At 42.7% G+C, this 21,034-nt stretch overlaps 1 protein-coding gene across 2 annotated transcripts in view; it reads right to left on the bottom strand.

Annotated features, from left to right (window-relative positions):
* LOC145403013 (uncharacterized) overlaps positions 1–21,034 on the bottom strand; it is a 763,478-nt gene that overhangs the window by 601,821 nt on the left and 140,623 nt on the right. The gene's annotated exons all lie outside the window — the stretch shown is intronic.

The raw sequence follows: 21,034 nt of genomic DNA, 5'->3' as shown, positions 1-21,034 counted from the left end.
GTCTTTAAGCATTAATGGATCTCATTTTAGTCATACGTGTCCTGAACTACTTCAAATACGGTACTCAGGACATTTCTTCTCAAAAAAATATCAAGTCTTTGGGGCTAGGCAAGTACAGTGACTTGACATCACAGTAATACACTGTCTTACTGACGAAATCATTGCTATGCTGTTCTTCCTGCTTTTTATCTCTCTTTAGATCTACCGAACTACCTACAAATCTGATATATAGAGTGGCAGAGCACAGCATCAAAACTCTTATTTAGGAGACGATTTAATCGGCAAAGAATCTAAGGAAGCGATAGGTGAAATGATTAGTAAGAGAGAGTAAGAAGAGAGTGGATGAGGAATTAGGAAGGAATTTGAGTGTAAAGTGGAGGGAATGTAAGATAAAGTTCTGGAAAGAGGTAAAGAGAGTCAGACAGGTGGCAATGAAGTTATTAGGAGAATGAAAGAAAATAATGGTAAATTACTAGTGGAGAAGGGAGAAAAAGTGAGCAGATGGAGAGACCAATTTAATGAATTGTTGAACACAGAGAATGAAAGTAATGTGAGTATAAGTGGCTTGGGAATGGCCGGGAGAAGGAGGGATGTGTGAAGAAAGGGAGCAATCAGTATGATGGAAGTTGTGGAAGCAATGAAGAAAGTCCAAATGGGAAAAGCCCAAGGAATTGATGGAGTGTGTGGTGCAATGCTGAAGCATGGGGGAAAGATGGTAGTGGAATGGATGTGGAAGATGTGCAGGTTGGCCTGGGAGGAAGGTAAAGTCCCGGATGAGTGGAAGTCAGGTATAATTATTCCCTTGTACAAAGGGAAAGGGGAAAAAGAAGTGTGTGGTAATCATAGGAGAATTTATCTTCTTAGTGTCGTAGGAAAAGTATATGGTAGGATGCTTATTGACAGAGTTAGGGAAATAACAAAGGGATTAGTTGGAGAAGAAAAGGGAGGCTTTAGGAGGGGAAGAGGTTGTGTAGATCAGATATTCATTCTTAGATCTTAAGTGGAAAAGTGTCTAGAGAAGGGAAAGAAGTTGTATGCGGCCTTCATGGATTTGGAGAAAGTATATTACAGGGTGGATAGACATGGACTGTGGAAATTATTAAGAATATATGGAGTAGATTAGAAGTTGTTGAATGTTGTGAACAGTATGTATGAGGGTTCTAAGGCTGCAATGCGTGTGGATAGTGAACTGAGTGAGTTTTTCTTTTTGAAGGTTGGGGATGTGTCATATCTCCATGGTTGTTCAATCTGTATATGGATGGGGTTATAAATGAGGTACGAGGTAGGGCAGTGGATGTTTGAGTGACTTTAATGAGAGAGGGCAGTGTTTGGAAACTCCCTGTACTGTTGTTTGCAGATGACACTGTGTTGTTAGGTGAAGACGAAGGAGCTGCAAGGCTTGGTGGATGAGTTTGGGAAAGTGTGTACGAAACGGAATTTAAAGATGACTGCAGGGAAGAGTAAAGTTATGGTCTTAGAGAGAAGTGAAGTCAGTGAATGTACAGTTAGGTTGGATGATGAGGAAATGAACAATGTGAGTACGTTTAAGTGCTTGGGTAGTGTGATGATTAAGGATGGAAGTGTGGAGGGTGAAGTGCTTGAAAGGGTACAACAAGGAAGAAAGGTTGCTGGTTCCTTGAAGGCAGTGATAAGAAATAGGGAAGTGGGCATGGAAGTGAAAAAGTTATTACATAACAGTATTGTGATACCAGCTCTGACGTATGGAAGTGAAGCTTGGACGTTGTTGAAGGGAGAGAAGTCAAGAGTGAGAGCAGTGGAAATGAGTTATTTAAGAGGAGCCTGTGGAGTCACATGGAGAGACAGACTGACAAATGAGGATGCGATGGTGCGTTGTGGTGTGGATGTGGATGTGATAGGAAGCATTAGGAGAAACACAATGAGGTGGTTTGGCCATGTGGAGAGGATGGAGAGTGAGAGACTGACGAGGAGAATGTATGTGAGTGAGGTGGAGGGGGAGAGATGGAGGGGAAGGCCAAGGATTAAATGGAGGGATGGAATGCAAAGGTATATGAGAGAGTGGGGTGTGAATTGGGAGCAGGGCAGTGAAGTGGCGGGGGACAGGGTGAAGTGGAGGCGATTTGTTTATGACCACCCAGTATAAGGGATTAAGAGGTCTGGCAATAGATAGATAGTTAAATAGACTCTAAGGACGTAGTTGAAAAGCTTATTTAAAAAAAAAGTAATAGGTATTACTTAAGTGACTTTCTTATAAAAAGGAAGAAAAAGTAAAGATGTCGCCATAATATTGCAGAATAAAGCCAAACAGCACAAAGTTCAGCGTTTTAAGTCTAAACTGTTTTTATGGAGAATTAGAACGATAGACGATCTATGAGCATTGCTGGAAAGCTTAAGAGAAAGTAAAAGGTATTATTAAAAGGTGTTTCCTCAAAATTCGATATCATAGTTTAAAAAAAAAAGCCAAATTCATTACCAAACCCGTGCTGCTTCAAAGACTTTAAAAATCAACAGCGAATCTACACACATTGCTGGAAAGCGTATGAAAAGCAACACGTGCTACTTGCATGATGTGTTTGTGTGTGTGTGTGTGTGTGTATATAATATATATATATATATATATATATATATATATATATATATATATATATATATATATATATATATATATGGAAATTAACTAGGTTGCATCCGAAATTTCTAAATGTTATCCTGGCGTGAACATGGTTTCCCTGGATTGTTCTAAACAAGAAGGAACACACAAAACACACTTCTGATACGCCCTAATGGTAGTATGTGGGCACAGAAACTCAGAGTTGCAATACTAAAGGTTTATTATAATTGGAACACTTTAGGTACAACCCTGGCACATTCAGTCTAAGACATAGAAACTGTGAGGGAAGTGGTCAATCTGTTATATGCGGTCTCAGTTTGTGGGCCTGAAAAAAACCTCTCCTTCAAGTGCACTAGGGAGGTCGCCACGAAGTCTATACACCACAAAAAGAGGAAGACATGGGAGGGGAGTTTACGTCTGTACTGTAGGCTGTTGTTAAAAGTGTATCAGGATGACAAAAAGCCTAATGGGAGAGACTACGACTCTAGTTCCGAAAGTGAAGAACCTGATATCTAGTTCTTCATAAGGACCCGGGGAACAGATGTTATCATGTATTGCTCCCAAAGTGGTCACACAGGGAGGTTAGAAGGGACCCGAGAGATTCGAGACAGCAAGGTTATACAGTGGTGTCGCCGGGACCTGTTTTGTAGGCATTGAGTGGAGGGTACTAAGGTGGAGTGGAAGGAGGAGGACAGGGAGAGAGGTCACCTCTGGGATCAGGGTGTCTTGCAGCAGTCGGTCCGGGCCAGGGATACATCGTGGCTTCTCCATGGATGAGCTACGTTGGTCCAGGGACTTCGTGCCTTCTTGGTCGAACTGCATCGAGCCAGTTCACCAGGTAAGGAGGGACGTCGTGGCTTCTCCTGAGCTGAATCACGTTGAGCCAGTTCTTAGATTTCTCTGGAGCTATAGGTGACGAGGGACATCGTGGCTTCTTCGGTGTTGAACTGTGTTGAGCCAGTTCAGGATGGACATTGCATCAAGCCATCCTCAAGCCAACATCAATCGGAGTCAATGAAACATTAAGCCTTCTCTTTAGTACCGCATGGAGGCAGTACTGGAGTGAAAAGCTCTGGCCATTTGCAGTACTTGGGGCTCTAGCTGCGACAGTGGAAGGGCTGTGGCTTGAGGCGGACAGGAGTGGTGGCATGTGTGTGATCTCCGTGCCCCTCTTGCTCGGATGCTCTTATGGTAGCTATGTTGGCGGTAGGGCAAGGCTGTTTTTTGTCTCGTCAGTGATGGTTTTCTGTGGTAGTAGCTGGAACAGTGACTCTGGTAGGTGGCCTCTTCCTGGGCATTTTACTACCTTCACCATTTTTACAGCCACGTCCTCGTGGAAGGAGGTTGAATGTTTTTACCTCACTGGTGACCATGGTTGGTGTGAGGTCCTTCAGGGTGTAGTACTAGACTCTAGGTCGTTCGTCTGGTTTCCTTTTCGGGTCTCTGACGAGGATGAGGAAGCGTGGTTAGGAGTAGGTTGCTAGTAAGCACAGTAGGTGTTGAGGCCCCTGGATTCTCTTCTTGTGTCTTGTGTTGGAGACCCAGAAATCGTAGGAGACGAACATGGCGGTGTGGGTTGGGTGTGGTTGGACAGAGGAGATGGCAGCAATGGCTGTGGCTGAAATGGTGGCTGGGAGGCAAATGGTGACCTTTGACCAGAGGTCAAAGGTCACCATTTGTGGTGGCCTGTTGTGGACACGAAGGTAGCACTGAGATGGGTGTTGGCTAGTATGGGGATAGGCAGGGTGGAGTTGTTTCTTGTTTGACCTGATTTTTTTTTTTTTCCCGAGTTGTGGGGTGATTTTGATTTGCGGTTGGGGTTGAACGGGAGACGAGGGGTGGGGTGACAGGTTTTAATGATAATGGGGTTTTAATGACATGGCCTTGATTGGCGGCCTGATCTGGTGAGGATGGAAATGCGGCTTCTGCCAGACAGGTGTGTAAAGGAGGATGAGGGGCTGGTGGATGATCTAGGGCAGTGGTACTCAAATGGCGGACAGCAGTCCGAATCCGGACCGTGACGAGTTTTGGTACGGACCCCAGCAACTTTCATCACTGAATGTTCATCATCGGCCTCGAATGGAAGAAACACAGTATTTAGGATCTCTGGTTGAGTTATGTCCACAATACGGCTGAATAAAATATAATTTCATCGGGTTGTCAGTTATGTTTAACTACTGCAGTAATACCAACCAGCTCATTTGGTGATTACAATGCAGACGAGTGAGCTAACTGATCAACACAGAAGCCACTAATTTTTCGAGCTACTCTAGATGCTTACATCAAAGTAACGTGAGTTTCAGAATACTAAGTAGCATATTATCACTGTGATCTCATCAACATTTAATATTGGTAACGAGAACAGGATTCCTAGCCGTAAGAATTCCGTCTTTATCAAGCTGCAATGCATGTACTCATGCCCACAAATTGTTGTCATTGCCTTTTTCAGCTGGTGAATAGATGGAAAGACAATGAAAAGTGTTAAGACTGGTTACTTGTGGTCGGTATGGTGCTGAAGTGGTAGTAGTAGTGCTGATGTGGTTGTGCTTATGTAAAGATAGTATTGTAATTTGGCCAACATAAGAATCGTTCTGTCTCTTTGAAAAGGTGGGAGCGTGGAGAATAGATTTTTGTGTCTTATTTAACCACCTTAACAACAGAGGAGAACTTTAAAGCTTATTTCAGTTTTCCTCGGGGTATTAACTTTCTGCACAGTTTCAGTATATTTTAAAGAACTAATTACTCTGTATCCTGAAATAAATGCAAGTATTTTATTCCATTATCAATATTAAAGACAAGATTTTACATCTGGACCTCTGCCACATCGGATGACAGTATGATTGGACCTTCATAGAAAGTAATTGAGGAACTCTGCCCTATACGTTCTAACTTTTCGAATGTGTCAGGTGGAATCCATTTGGGTTTTTCTTTGGTTTCCCACTGTTGCAATAAGGTTTTTTGTGAAGTGCTGAGTCGTGTTTTCTGTTTCGGTGAGTGATTTCAGGGGGAGCCTCGACAAAACATCCGTATTGCTATGCAGTTTGGCAGTGCAGTACATGATCTCGAAGTTGAATTCCTCAAGGGTTTCTCACCAACAGACTAAGAAAGTGTAATTTTTTTTGCGATCTCTGCACCCAATGCAGGGACCAGCGGTCCGTGATGATTATAAGCGGAGGACCTAATATGTAGGACCAGAAATGCCTGAGAGCCCAGACCACTCCGAAGGCATTCACGTTTTGTTGCTGCATAATTTGCTTTGGAAGGGTTTAAGGTCCTGCTGGCACGATGATGTGCTCTTTTCCCTCCCCAACTTGGGTAAGGACGGCGTCTTTTCCGGCCAGGGAGATGTCTGTATACAATCAAAAAGGTTACGTGTGGTCAAAGAAGGCAACTATTGATACTGTAGTGAGTTTTTCGAAGGCCTCGATTCTGTGGGTAGTTCACCAGAAGATTTCAACTTGTTTTGTCATGTCATGGAATGGGTTGGTGATAGTGCCGAAGTTCTTGAAAAGCGTTGTTAATATGAGGCCAGGTTTAGGAAGGGATGGACTTCTTTTACATTGGCAGGTGGGGACAGCTCTGTATTGGAGGGGTGGTGGGTGGTGAGGGAGGCCAGAGGGGAGGATGTTGAACTCAAAAAGTCATCCTCCACCGGTAGAGAAGGCTGTTTTCTTTCAATGTTCTTCTTGAATAAGTACTTGCCAGTAGCCCAACTGAAGTTCCAAAGTGGAGAACCATCGGGCACAGTACAGAGAGTCCTAGAAGTCATCGATTTGAGGTAGAGGGGTGGCATTTTTGATGGTCATGTCATTGAGTTGTCGATATTTGATGCAAAATCTCATGGATTCATCTTTCTTTATCATCAGAACTACAAGGGAAGACCATGGGCTGGTCATGGGCATCACGTTCGCTGCACTCAGCATGTCATGAACTCTGCAGTCTTCTTCTTGGCATTGCAACGGATTTTTTCAGCATGATGGCTGGTGTATGGGGGGTCCCATAGTTTGTATCTGGTGATGTAGTATCTAGGTCTGGCCTAGATCTCTTCTGTATGAGGCAAAGACGTCATGGTAGAGTAGGAGCAGCTGTTCCAAGTTTTGTTGGTGTTGTGGTGACAGATGCATGAGAATCTCCGGGAGGGAGGGGGTGCTGGTAGAACTTGGGGGTTCAAGTGGGGTATCAAATTAATGTTTCCAACACTCCCATGTCTAGGCCTTTAGGAAGCATGAAGGGTCTGTCAGATACATTGGCGATCCTGAGTGCATTGAGGTTAGGGGGAACTAATTCCAGGGAGATGAGGCAACACATGGCGAAAGGTTGCTCCATCTGCGTAGCAAACAGCAATAGGTGCTGGACAGGGGTCCCCAGTGCCACCCAGGCTTGAGGGTGAGATTGGATGGTGGTCATCTTCTTGCATGATTGTGTGCAGGCTGGCAGTGGGATTGTGGGCTCCGAACCAGAGGCGCCACTGACGGCAATCAATTGTGGCCCCCAGCTTTGTAACAAATCCAACCTGAGACAGCCATCATAAGTCATAGACCTTAACCCGCGGCATCCCGTCGACGTTCTTTAACGTCCACACGTTTTGTCACTGCCAATCCCGTCGACGTACATAAACGCGAAAAAATTGCAAGGTCCCTAATTTGCACAATTTTCAATTTTCGCGAGTCATTTTTGGTACGTATACACGTGACACCTTCCTCAACAAGATGCCAGGCAGGGACAATGCCTTACCCAGCATGACCTCCTCCCCCCCCCTACATGCCATTGTCTCAGCAATTCACCTGTTATCAGTGACCTGGCCAGTATAGCCATGTCATGCCACGGTACGAAATTCAGGGCCAGAGTGATTCCCCAATCAATGACAATGTGGAGAACAAACTTTACATAGCATTAGAGGAAGAAACAGTTAGAAATGATGATCAGGCAATGCGGCAAAAAAAGGTCAGGTATTAGTGAGTGAAACAATGCTTATAATGCCTATATTACTGCTTGAAAACCAATATACTCTTGTACTACATATAAATTCGTACCAAGTAAATAAATAAATACAGTTTATGAGTGGTGTGAAATAGTTATCCTCCCATAGAACTCGTTTTCTTTGGTGCCAGCCTGATAGAAAACCCAGTAAGGTAAGGAGGTACTCCTACCTGTAATGAGTATTTTAAACCTCAGGTGAGCGATTTCTCTATGAATTTTCAATGTTTCTCACCAAAAGCGAAGGTTTGAGCCCAAAAATTTTTTTCCTAAAATGGTCGGGATTGGGGGGAGTCAGTGGTGGAAAAGTGGTCGGGATGGGGCGGGTTAAGTCAGAGACAATGAACGGGTGGTTGGTGTACACTGACTGCTCTAGGGTGGTAACTGTGAGAGGGAGAGTTCACCTTTCAGGGTCAGTGGTTCGATTATAAAAATTTAGCCCAGCTCCGGAGGACCTGGTTTCTTCCATCTCATCATCTACATAAACATTGGTAGACTTCTCAACAAGCTCTTCCTTGGTATCCAGTCCTGTGTCATCTACCCTGGAGTCACTGTTGGTGACATGATGCTGGAAGGGATGGGGCTTCTTTGGTGAAGTTCGGCGGTTGGACATGCTGTGACGAGCTTTAACCTGTCCATGCATATAGTGCAGGGTGCAGGAAGCATTGCAGGCCTTGATCTCCCATGGGTCAATCAAGATTAGGCTGTCATACCGTGTCTGTTTTTCTTGTGGAGACGGGGACACTCTGGGATAGAATGGGTGGCATTGACTCCACCAATCTTCCATCATATGGCTTGGTTCAGTAGGGACAAGATACACAGCCCCATTCTGCTTTTGTTTGCCTGCTTGTGCCGCCAGTAGCAGCCAGATCATAATGGTGTTCCGGTCAAATTCCTGGATATCTTAGACTGTGAGGTGTTCCTGGATGATACTAGGTAGGATTCTTATGAGGTGTGTAAATATATGTTGATTGTGTTGTTTTCCAGTCAACTGGGCGTAGGCAGACATAATAAATTTTCTCAAGCACGCTAATATTGCATCTAGATATCCCTCAAATTTTACATAAATAACCCGTGAGAGTGCGACGTCCAAACAGAGGGAAAGTTTTACAGTGGGCCACTAATTTACTAAACTCTGTCCATGTTAGGTTCACACTGATTTTCCCTGCTACCAGGGAAACCGATTTGCCTAGATGAGCAATACCGCGATTTTCTGTGCATCCTTTTTGTAAACCGAATCCAATACAGGTTTGGCCATATCGATGTCAGTCGTAATGTCATTGAGTTTTGTATCATACTTGGGTATGGAGATGTGGGACCTTTGGGCCACCATCGTGGTGTATGTGCTACCGTGTACATGGAGTGATCACAGCCCTGCTTTGCCTTCCCTCCATATTTAGAACCATTGTTAGTCACCAGTGTTTTACTGGTGCAAACTTGGTTTCCCTGGGTTCTTCTAAACAGGAAGGAACGAACAAAACACACATCTGATACACTCTAATGGTACAAGGTAGGCAAACAAACGCAGTGTGGTGATACTGCAGATTTATTAGTATTCTTACACTCTAGGTACAACCCTAGCACATTAAACCTGAGACACAGAAACAGTGTGAGGGAAGTTGGTCAGTCTGGGATATGGGGTCTCAAGCTGAGGGCCTTAAAGAATTCGAGTGCACTAAGTAGGTTGCCGCAAAGTCTATACGCCGACAAACAGGGGAGACCTAGGAGTTGAGTTTGCATCTGTACTGTAGTGAGTTGTTAAAAGTGTATCAGGATGACAAAAGGCCAAAATGGAGGGACTACGACTCTTGTTCTGAAAGGGAGGAACCCGATATTTAGTTCTCCCTAAGAACCTGGGGGACAGATGTTAGTGTGTATTATTCCCAAAGTGGAAACACAGGGAGGCTAGAAGTGAACCGAGAGTGTCGGGAAAGCAAGGTTATACAGTGATGTCACCGGGATCTGTTTTCTAGGTGCACGGAAGAGGGGACTGAGGGGATGTTGAAGGGGGAGCATAGAGATAGATGTTACTCCTGGGATCGGGGTGTCTTGCAGCAGTTGGTCCGGGTCCGGGATAAGTCATGGCTTCTCCAGGGCTTTGAGCCAGTTCAGATGGCAAGGAGGAACTTTGTGGATTCTTGGCTGAACAGCGTCGAGCCAGTTCACTGGGAGAGAAGGGACGTCGTGGCTTCTCCTTAGCTGAACCCTGTCAAGCCAGTTCACTTGGTGACAAGGGACGTCATGTCGAACCAGTTCAGTGAATAAGGAGGGACATTGAGGTTTCTCCAGAGCTGTAAGTTAGAAGGGATGTCGTGGCTTCATTGGGACTGAACTTCATTGAACCAGTTTAGGATGGACATTGTGTCAAGCCCAAGTCAATGGTTTGCATCGAGCCAAACTGGAGTCAGAGAAACATTGAGCATTCTCATTAGTACTGCATCGAGCCAGTACTGGACTGAAGAGCTCTGGTAGTTTGCAGTATTTTTGGCTCTGGTTGCGACGGTGGATGGTCTCTGGCTCGGGGTGAGGGGCGGCTAATGGTGGGGTGTACATGATCTCCATGCCCGTCTTGCTCAAACGCTCCTGTGGTAGCTATCTTAGTGGTGGGATCAGGCTGTCTCCCGTCTCGTTGGAGATTATTTCTATGGTAGTAGCTGGGGTGAGGACTGTGGCAGGTTGCCTCGTCCCAGGCATTTTACTAAACTTCCAGCGGAAGTACTCACATAGTTAAATAGGTTATGGAAGAGTTGTCTAATAGGTGTTTTGTAAAATTGTCTTTCACCAATTTCGCCAACATAGCGCTGAAAAGTGTGAGAAACCGCCCATTTGAGCAAAAGCCCCTTTGAGTCAAGTGTGTGCACAGCCATGACTTGGCATGAGGATCCAAAGCCCCTAAACTGACAATACAGGCAGTCTAAATTAATTACGTATCGTCTCATAGTGTTCTTTCATATGCCGGAAGTGGGACAAAACACTTCTGTTAGCTAAAATAATAACATAAGCAAGCTTGATCACACACACACACACACACACACACACACACACACACACACACACACACATAGGTAACTTGCTAATGTGGATGCCTACAACGTAATAATTCTTCACCCTACCGTGGTTATTGTATCATGACAACAATTCAACTGGCTTTCGCCTCACTTTATCTCCAAACTTAATCTCACTGCAGAGGCATTGTGACTAATAATCAAGGAGATTCATTCCTACCTCATAGTCAAGAATAATCAAATTTCGTGCAATCATGAGCAAGGCCATCTAACATGTGGCAGGGTGACAGAGCACACCACTAAATCTGAGCTGTCTAGGAAATCATATAATCTACAGCGGATCTGTGCACGTCATTGGAACGCTTATGATGGGAAACGTGTTGCTTAAGTGGTTCTTCTCACATTTCGCTGCTTTAATGATAAACAAAAAAAATAAAAATAATTATTGCCAAAATCGGTAAAAACCTGAGCTATCTTGGAAAGTATTAGAGGAACATGATTTCCGCATACCGCAGGGAAGGTTGTAGAAAACCATTAGTTGACATTTTAGTTAATTTTCTCATAATCACAAGAATTCGAAAAAAGAAAAATGTGAAAGTGCCAATTAAACAGCAGGACTCATTTTTTGCCGAAAACTTTTAAAGCGCTGGTGGGCCTAAACAGAGGGTTGCAGAGTTTATGGGAAGTAATTGGTGGTACTCGAGAGATTTATTTGGAAAAAATACCACTTTATTGCTGAAGGAAACATAAACCAACAAAATGAGCCGAAACTTGAGTCTTCTCGGAAACCATATATACTACAGGTGACTTACCCATATAGTTCGAGCACCTAAAAAAAGTGACAGTTGTACGTACTTAGGATACCTCTAAATTTGACAATGTACTGTACATCAGCATCAGGCTAGTGAGATGTGATAATCTCTCTTTTTGCTAAAGTACATGTTATACAAACCATGCTTACTGAAACATGTTCGACTCTTTCAAGTTTGGTCAAGTATAAAATCATACAGACTATGGACTGTATTTATAAGAGCTGCTAACCCCCCCCCCTCTCTCTCTCTCTCTCTCTCTCTCTCTGTAATCTTCCAAGTCATCCTGCTGTTTGATCTTCATTGCCGGATGGACAGGTTGGTCAGCAGATGGGTGGATGGCTGGGTTAGGTGGATGAGTTGGTGGGTGGGTTGGGCAGGGTGGAGTGTTTGGGGTGTTTATTGTGGGTGGAACTGTGGGGTGGGTAAGTCAGTGCATAGGATGGTTGGGGCAGTTTTTGTGGGTGGTTGTCTAGGCGAGTGAGTGCTCGGGGCGGGATGGATGGGTGGGCATGGTGGGGACGGTGGTTGAGAAAGGCGGGTGGGTGGATAGGTTCGTTGGAGAATGGGTGAATTTTGTTGGTGGACGGGTGGATATGTACAGTAGTTTCCAAAGGATAAGACATAAGATGGTATTATATTGCTAGTAATATTGTAGTTTCCCGAAGGACACAGCAGAAGATGGGATAATGTTGTTAGTATAACATATCATTGTTCTAATGTTCGCAAAACTGCTGATCCAGAAAAGTATTATACATACTGTCAGATGGTACAGACATTTAGTATGGTTGCAGAGCGCAGCACCAAAGCTGCTTTATCTTGGAAACTTAATAAACTCCAGCGGATCTATGCACACAATTAGAAAGCATATGGAAGATTAATGGTGTGTCTTAAGTGTCTGACAAAGTTCGCCAACATAATTCTGAAAGGCGCCAAAAGTGCCAGTTTGCTAATAAAGATTTAGTCAAATGTGTGTGAGCAGCCATGTTTTGGCATCAGGTTCCAAAGCACCTAAGCTCACAGTATATACATTCTAAAATAAGAAGTATTGTTGTATATTGTGGTTTAACCCCTTAACCACGGGTGTCATTCCAGAATGACATTGCAAAAACTGGACCAAACCGCAGGTGTCATTCTGGAATGTTTGTGAATATTTTGAATACCGCTCGTTTTTCTGTGCGCCAGTTGTTTCAAGGGAGAGTAGCTATTAAGTTCTTTCACTCCAGCCGACCCCCACCTCCCTCCTCCCACCCCCCGGGCCCCCACCTCCCAGCCCCCGGGCCCCCCACCCCACCTCTGACCAAACACGCATCAGTATCTGTCCAGCTGTGTGAGTGACAACAGCGCTGATGTGGCAGTGAAGTACGGGCAATTACAGTGCCTTTTACCTGCCTCAGTGAACACAGAGTGGGTGTTTATCGTATGTGCAGTGTTCATATATGTTTATAGTATTATTATCAGAATGAGGTTGGCATTTGGTAATGGTGTGTGAGCGAAAAATAGTGATTTTAGATCGCTCACTTCTAATGGCACTGCCCATCTAGTGATAGTCAACAAAATCATGAAACCTACATCATTGCAAAGCCGAAGGTTAATACTTTCTAATGGTACCTGATTTTTCGCTCTAGATTTATTCTGTGCAGAGTTATAAAGGTTTAAATTTTGTTTACATTTTGGCTTGAACCCCCGCAGGGGGGTCCAGTCGGGTCAAAACAATGCCCGCGGTTAAAGGGTTAATATCAGGCAAGTGCGATTAAGCACTACTGTTGAGAAAACTAACAACATTAGAAAGGTTGCTCTCTGAAACATGTATCACACTTCTTTGTGTGGATGCCTATATCTAATCCAACATCCAATCCTATGTCGCCCCATAGAGGAGCGTAGGAGGCCGGGGCTATTCAAGCTGATCCTGACATTTAAAATAACAGTGACCAGCCTCACTCATCCCCGAGTGGCATTATGTGAGCAATAAACCCCAACCAACCCCTTGGATGTAAACATACACAGGCTCAATCCGACTGGAGCACCTTAGTTATTCACTAAACCACCAGGCGCCATAAATTGGTTATATGGTTACCACCCAGAGTAGTGAATGGTTTCCTGGTGTACAGGAAACCATTTGGCTTGTCACTCAGTGTAGTCACCCATGGGCAGAAGGAAGAGTAAAGAATGATGGAAAGAATGACAGAAGAGGGGGTGTAGGATGCCTATAACTTAATTTTTCACTCTAGTGTAGGTGTATCATGACAAAGATTCTATCATATTTCAGCTCTATATCCAAACGTAATCAGACTGGAGGTTCATTGTCATTAATAACCAAGGAACCTTATCGAAATTCACTGAACCACAACGTATTATAGTTATTTGTGCAGGTGAAAACAGTAATATGGATTAGAGTGTTAGAACATGCCAAACTCTTGGTATCTTATAAAGCATTAATGGGTTCTATGGACATCAAAGGAGAGCTTGTAAAAGAAACTAACATGACTTACGTGACTTTTCCTAAAACTACCCAACATGAAGAAAAGGATGATATAATGAGTAACCAAAGAGTATCCTATTAAAAAAAAACACTTTCAAAATGAAACATTTCTTTGTACATAGACGGAAAAGAGTAGACTGTAGCACCTATCAAACACAAAGCTGGGAACGCTACTAATAAAAAGTAGCGGCGCTCCCACTCCCGTTACTAGCTCGAAAAAGTAGCAGCGTTACTGGTTTCGCTACTTGATACGAAATGTAGCGGTGCTTCCACTTCCGCTACTTTGGATAAGAAAAGGTACACGAAGGAAAGGTTAACAAAAATCTGTGATGTGGCAATACACTATATACTGTTTTGATAATATTAGTCAGTCTGAATGGTTATGTTGTGTTCCGGTAATGTCAGTATATACTTATACTGAATATATATACATATATATATATATATATATATATATATATATATATATATATATATATGTCGGTGTCACTTTAATGAAGCTTAGAGCCAAAAGTACAGGAAAAGGGTATTTACTGTATAATGTAACAAATGTTCTTTTACATTGTTACCTAGTATACCTACTGAAAGTAACATACATAAATAAAAGGCAAACAAATGTGGTCTACCATTGATACATAGTACATAGGCAGCGCTCTCAGTTCTGCTACTGGCTAAAAAAAGTAATGGCGTTACCACCATCGCTATAAAAATAGTAGTGGCTCTATGTAGCGCTGCTACTAATAGCGGCGCTATTCCCAGTTTTGGTCAAATGGGGCAGTACTTCCAAGATGGATGGCAAGCTGGTGATGGGGAGAGCTGGAACTCCTGTTTAACCAGCCCTCAGGACTTGATCCTGACCATCTCCCTTTGCCGAACATATTCAGTGCTTTCATTTACACAGAGAGGAGGCCACCATACTCTCTTAACCCCTTAACTGTGGGGCATCACTTTCGTGATGCTCAGGCGCAATGGATCATACCGCGGGGTGTCACTTTTGTGATTCTGTGTTATTTTGAATTTTCTCGGGCTTTCAAATGGTGGCTTGTATCATCTATCAGTACTGCCGGTGTCCAACAATAGTCAGCATTGCTAGTGTCATCTGTACTCCCATCCATTGTTGACAATTTAGCTATTTATCCCCGTTCTTGACTCCCCTCCCTACCTCCCCTCCATTACCCTCTCCTCTCCCCTGCCCGGCCGCGCCGCACTAAGCAAATCTTCCCCGGAATTTTCCACTGATTTCATACATTGAAATAAGCCCTATGCCCTATTATTATACAAAGTAATGTATACCAAAAAACAAAATATGGTAACTGATAGTGCCATATTCCTGGAGTTGGCTAATTATCACCTGGCAGCACCCCACGTGCACTTGTTCGCTAATTTTCCTTGGTAATTTCCCCTTGAAATATGCCGTATAATCTATTCTTGTAATAAAAATATATATAAGAAAGGAAGGGAGAAGCCTAAGTGATATTTACATTCACCTGGAACTACCTAATTTTCCGCCAATCATTTCACAGCATATCAATTAGCAGCTGTCACCTCACTGACGTTGTCAACCCTTAGTGGCCCCATATCCTCCTCGTCATTTAGTTCAGTGTTGTTTCTTGAGATGAAAGCATATAGCACTCGCTCCCCTCCATTACCACCACTTCTAGAGGGCCCTGTGACCTCTACCCCTACTAAACCTCTTGTGGGAAGGGGTAAAGGACTAAATGACCCTGCTGTGGAACGTGAACTGGCTAATTTATCCATGATAATGATGGACAGTGACTACAATCTTTCTGGTGAATTGTGTGATGAGCCAGTGGAGGAAATGGTGATAAACTACGTGTGCTTCAGTGTCCCAAGTTCATCCTGGCTCCAAGGGAAAGGAGCCCTTATTTACTGAAAGTGACAGTGTATAACATAGTGTAAATAAAATAGAAATGTAAATAATTACTAATATAAGAATATGAGTACAAATACTTGGAGTAATGACAGTCAAAGCTTTGCTCTCTATGCTAGTTTACTGAACGAGAATGAAAATAAAGTACTGTTACTGAAGGAAATTTATGGATAAATACTGTGTATATATATATATATATATATATATATATATATATATATATATATATGTAAGTGTAATAAAGTAATAGGAATATAAAGTGTGAGTGTGTTTATGAACAATAAATGACAGAGCGCAAGTGCGAAGCTCATATGCGCTCATAATTTTCATTGCTTTCACAGTGTTTTTTTTTTTGGTGTATGGATTCCAAACTACTTGAAAATCATAGAATAGTGTTTCTAGTGATAATATTAGGCTGTGGTAATCATATTACTGGGTGTTGGGAAGTGTAAAGTGGAGAATTCATTACCCAACTTCAGAAGTCTCCACAAGTCCTACAGTACTCGGCGAAGGCTCAACAAAATCCCAGGAGAAAGCTGAAGATAAGTGCCATATGCACATATAATTATAGTATTCTAGGACTAATAACTAATTTTTGGCAAATATTTTTAAAAAGTCAGTTGGAGCGCGAATATCCTCGTGGGATGCTCAAGGAGCGCAAAAACATGACCGCGGTGTAGGGATTAATACCTCTGCCTTCAACTGTCTACACCACACTACATGCACATAAGATATTACACCTTCTATTCCCACTTCCTTTAACCCGTGGCGTCCCGTCGACGTGAATTAACGTCCACACCTTTTGTCACTGCCAATCCCGTCGACGTACATAAACGCAAATCAATTGCAAGGTCCCTAATTTGCACAATTTTCAATTTTCGCGAGTGATTTTTGGTACGTATACACGGGACACCTTCCTCTACAAGATGCCAGGTAGGGACAATGCCTTACCCAGCATGACCTCCTCCCCCCCTGGATGCCACTGTCTCAGCAATTCACCTGTTATCAGTGACCTGGAAAGTAAAGCCATGTCATGCCACGGTACGAAATTCAGGGCCAGAGTGATTCCCCAATCGATGACAAAGTGGAGGACAAACATTAGAGGAAGAAACAGCCAGAAATGATGATCAGGTAATGTGGCAAAAAAAGGTCAGGTATGGTGATGAGTTAGTGAGTGAAACAATGCTTATAATGCCTATATTACTGTTTGAAAACCAATATACTCTCATACTACATATAAATTCGTACCAAGTAAATAAATAAATCCCGCTTGTGAGTGGTGTGAAATAGTTACCCTCCCATAGAACTCGTTTTCTTTGGTCCCAGCCTGTTTGAAAACCCAGTAAGGTAAGGAGGTACTCCTACCTGGATCGAGTATTTTAAACCTCAGGTGAGCGATTTCTCTATGAATTTTCGATGTTTCTCACCAAAAGCAGAGGTTTGAGCAAAAAAAAAAAAAAAAAAAAAAAAAAAATCCAAAAATGGTCGGGATTGGGGGGAATCAGTGGTGGAAAAGTGGTCGGGATGGGGCGGGTTAACAATGGCCATTGCATTATTTCTATCAAATGAGGTGGTACCTTGGATTGACACCACCGGCAGGGTAGGGCTGGTGGCACAGGGTCCTCCTGGTTGCCATCAAGTGACTGGGCCGGCAGTGACTGTTACAATTGCCAGTCATGCTTGTCAGCGGAGTGATGAAGGTGCGGCCTTACTCATCATAAATATCCGTGGCCTTAGTACCAAACAAAATTCAGTTCATTTTTTCCCATAGTCCATATCTCCTCTGGCCCTATTCCTCATAGAACCACAAATCTCACCCTCAACTGAAATATCCCCATTTTGTTTTCCTGGTTATCATCTCCTCACAAACTTCTGTAACAAGGGTGGCATCTGTCGTTATATCAAATCTCAATATGCAGTTGACACTATTTTAAACTTCACTTCACCCAGTATGGATTACTCATTGTATAAACTAAATTGTCTATATATTACCAAATATATCTGAGTAGTCTATTGCTCCCCCAGTGCTTCGTCAGAACTCAGTGTATTTGACTCCATATCCACACAGTTGAGTAACCTTAACCTTGCCCTTAGCACCGAAATTACTATTTTGGGCGATTTTAACATACATAATGTTGAATGGTTATTGCATTTACAGGTTAGAGGTACTGTCACCACTTGGATCCTCTGACCACAATCTCATCAAAGCCTCATTAGTTAGCCCCCCAAACCTCCCGGTTCTGAACCTGCCATGATAACAAAATGGCACTTTGATAGGGCAAACAGGGATGGATTTAAAAATTATCTTGCTGACATTCCATGGCAATCTTTCTTCACTAGTGATGCCAGTTCTACCCAGTCCCACATTGGCGACTTAATACTAGCTGGTATGGATTTATTCATACCAAGTCAACAGTTCACTAAAACATCGAATTCTCCATAATGGTTTGATAGCAACTGTGCCAGAGCAACAGCCCAAAAGTCATAAGCATATAACTCTTACTTAAAATGAAAAACATCTGAATCACTCTCCCAATTTAAAATCGGTAGAAACCATGCAAAAGCTGTAATAAATCTCGCAAAATCAAACTTTCTTCAGAATCAAGCATCAAAACTACTTAACAACCCTAATGACAATAAAATATTCTGGTCAACTCTCAATTCTTTTAATAATAACTTTAACAAGTCATCATCCATTCCCCCAGTAAAATCTTCAGATGGCAATATTACAAATAACCCGCGTGGGAAAGCAGATATCTTTGCCAGTACATTTGCCAGAAATTCTACCATAGAAGAAGCCACCCAGAACGTCTCAGTACTAGAACTTGACTCTCCCGAAACTGTTCCACTTAAAATTCAGACAAAATACATAAAATCCATCCTAGACAATTTACCTACCAACAAAGCTCCAGGAGCAGATGGAATTCCTCCAATTGTTTTGAAAAAGTGTTCCCCAGATCTTGCCTCTGTTCTAGCTAAAGCATTCAGACTATGCATACATACTTCTTCATTCCTTAATTCATGGAAAGAACCCAATATCAACCCAGTTCCAAAGAAAAGAAGTTCCTCTGACCCCTTTGCTTACAGACCAATAGCTGTCACAGCTTCTCTTGATAAAGTATTTGAAATTTTAATTAATAAGCACATAGTTAAACATCTTGAATCCAACAACTTAATTAGTGATAGACAATATGGGTTTCGCCACAAAAGATCTGCCTTTGACATACTCAATCTCCTGACTCATACCATTCATCAGTCAATCGACCTTCATAGAGAAACTCATTCAGTAGCCCTTGATATTTCTAAAGCTTTCAACAGAGTATGGCACCATGCCCTGCTGTCCAAACTCCCTTGCTATGGACTAGCGTCTTCTGTTCCTCTGCTTTCCTTATATCTCAGCAACAGAAAAATAAGAGTACAAGTAGATGATGTATATTCCAATTTCCACTCAATTAATGCCGGCATGCCACAGGGATCAGTTCTGGCACCAACCCTGTTCCTGATTCAAATTAATAATCTCTTATCTGTCACTCACAGTCCCATCCATTCATATGCAGATGACTCAACACTTCATAGTTCATTCACACTCAGCCACCCATTTACAAAGTCTAATATTTCTAACTCTCAACTCAGTACAGCCATCTCCATAAATCAAGACTTATCTACGATCAGTGAATGGGGACAAAACAACCTTGTCTCATTTAATGCTAGAAGAATCAAATACTGTGTATACAATTTACTAATAGACATATTGCCAGGTTCGTATATTACCTTCAGTGCTACTAATATTCCTATCTCCAGAAGTATTGAAATTCTCGGTGTCTTACTTAACAATGCCCTCAGCTGGACCTCTCATGTCACAGCACTTGCTAAAAGAAACTGCCTCAAAGAAACTTGGATCATTGTACAGAGTCCGTAACTTCTTCACTGACGAGCAGTTAGCTATAATGTATAAGAGTCATGTGGGCTCTCAGCTTGAATATTGCTCACCCTTGTGGAGTGGATGTGGAGAGGTTGCATTAAAACAACTAGACAAAATTCAGAACAAAGCTGCTGCAATTATTAATAACCCTGCTATTATAAATATACTACCTCCTCTGCAAGTAAGAAGGATTCTTGCCTCCCTTCCATTACTTTACAGATATTTTTATGGGAAATGCTCAAACGAAGTAACGTCCTTTGTGCCACCTCTCCATGCCTTCGCTTACGCTACAAGGGCATCTGGTAGCGCTCATGACTGGAATGTAACTCAGCCATATTGCAGACATTCTGCCTATCAGAATTCTTTCATTCCCCGAACTGCATCTCTCTGGAACTTGCTTCCCCAGTGTTGTTTCCCATCAAACTTCAACCTCCAGCTGTTCAAGTCCAACTGTTACAGATATTTTATGAATGGAGGACACCAGTAATCAGGTGTATGGATTATTTTTAAAAATTCATTTGTTTTTCCTTCCTCTGTTCTGCTATTTAAAAAAAAGTAATAGATGCTAATGGATTGACTTCCAAAGTTCGACAAATAATACCAAATATGCCCTCCCCCCAAAAAAAAAAAAAAAAAAAAAAAAAATGTTCGAGAGAGCTCACAATGCCCGCAAGTGAGAACATTATCAGATATGTAATCAAGTATGTCAAGTTAATGCTGAAATGTGGCAAAAAAGAGGAATATTCTTAGACATGTAATCAGGAATGAGTGGTAAAGTAGGGAATGTGAAGGTGGATGGAGCAGTTGGTGAGTGGGGTGTGCCTGCCGAGATGGATGAGAATGGCAGTGCTTTAGTGGACATTTGTGCTGGGAGGGGGATGGTGATAGCCAATACCCTCATCAGGCACAAAATGATCTACATGTATACATGGTGAGTGATAAGAAGGGTGGGTGGTGAACTGAATGAAAGGAAGGCAATGACTGATTATGTGTGAGTGGTTGAAAGGATGAGAAGATGTGTAATGGATGCAAGAGCATGTACAGTAGGGGTTGGGGGAGTGGACTTTCTGACCACCACCAATTTCCAAGTATAATGGAGAAACAGAAGAAGGGAAGGGCGGGAAGAAGGAGTAGATGCAAGGAGAGTAGAAGGGTTACAAGAGGATGAGAAAAAGGCAGAATATAAGAGAGAAGTGGAGGAACGATTGGGTAAATATGAACTGGAGCAGACTGGGGACGTGGAAGGTGTGTGGAAGATATTCCTCGAAGAAATATGTGCAGCATGTGAGGTGGTGAGTGGGGTGAAGAGAAGACGAAACGGAGTCCAAGAAACAGCATGGTGGAATGAAGAGGTGAGA

This window comes from Coenobita brevimanus, chromosome 60 (assembly GCF_032717465.1).
Source record: "Coenobita brevimanus isolate Jiangsu-jjx chromosome 60, ASM3271746v2, whole genome shotgun sequence".
Lineage (NCBI taxonomy): Eukaryota > Metazoa > Arthropoda > Malacostraca > Decapoda > Coenobitidae > Coenobita > Coenobita brevimanus.
The sequence above is the reverse complement of the archived record's forward strand: the minus strand, read 5'-3'. Positions and strand labels throughout refer to the sequence as shown.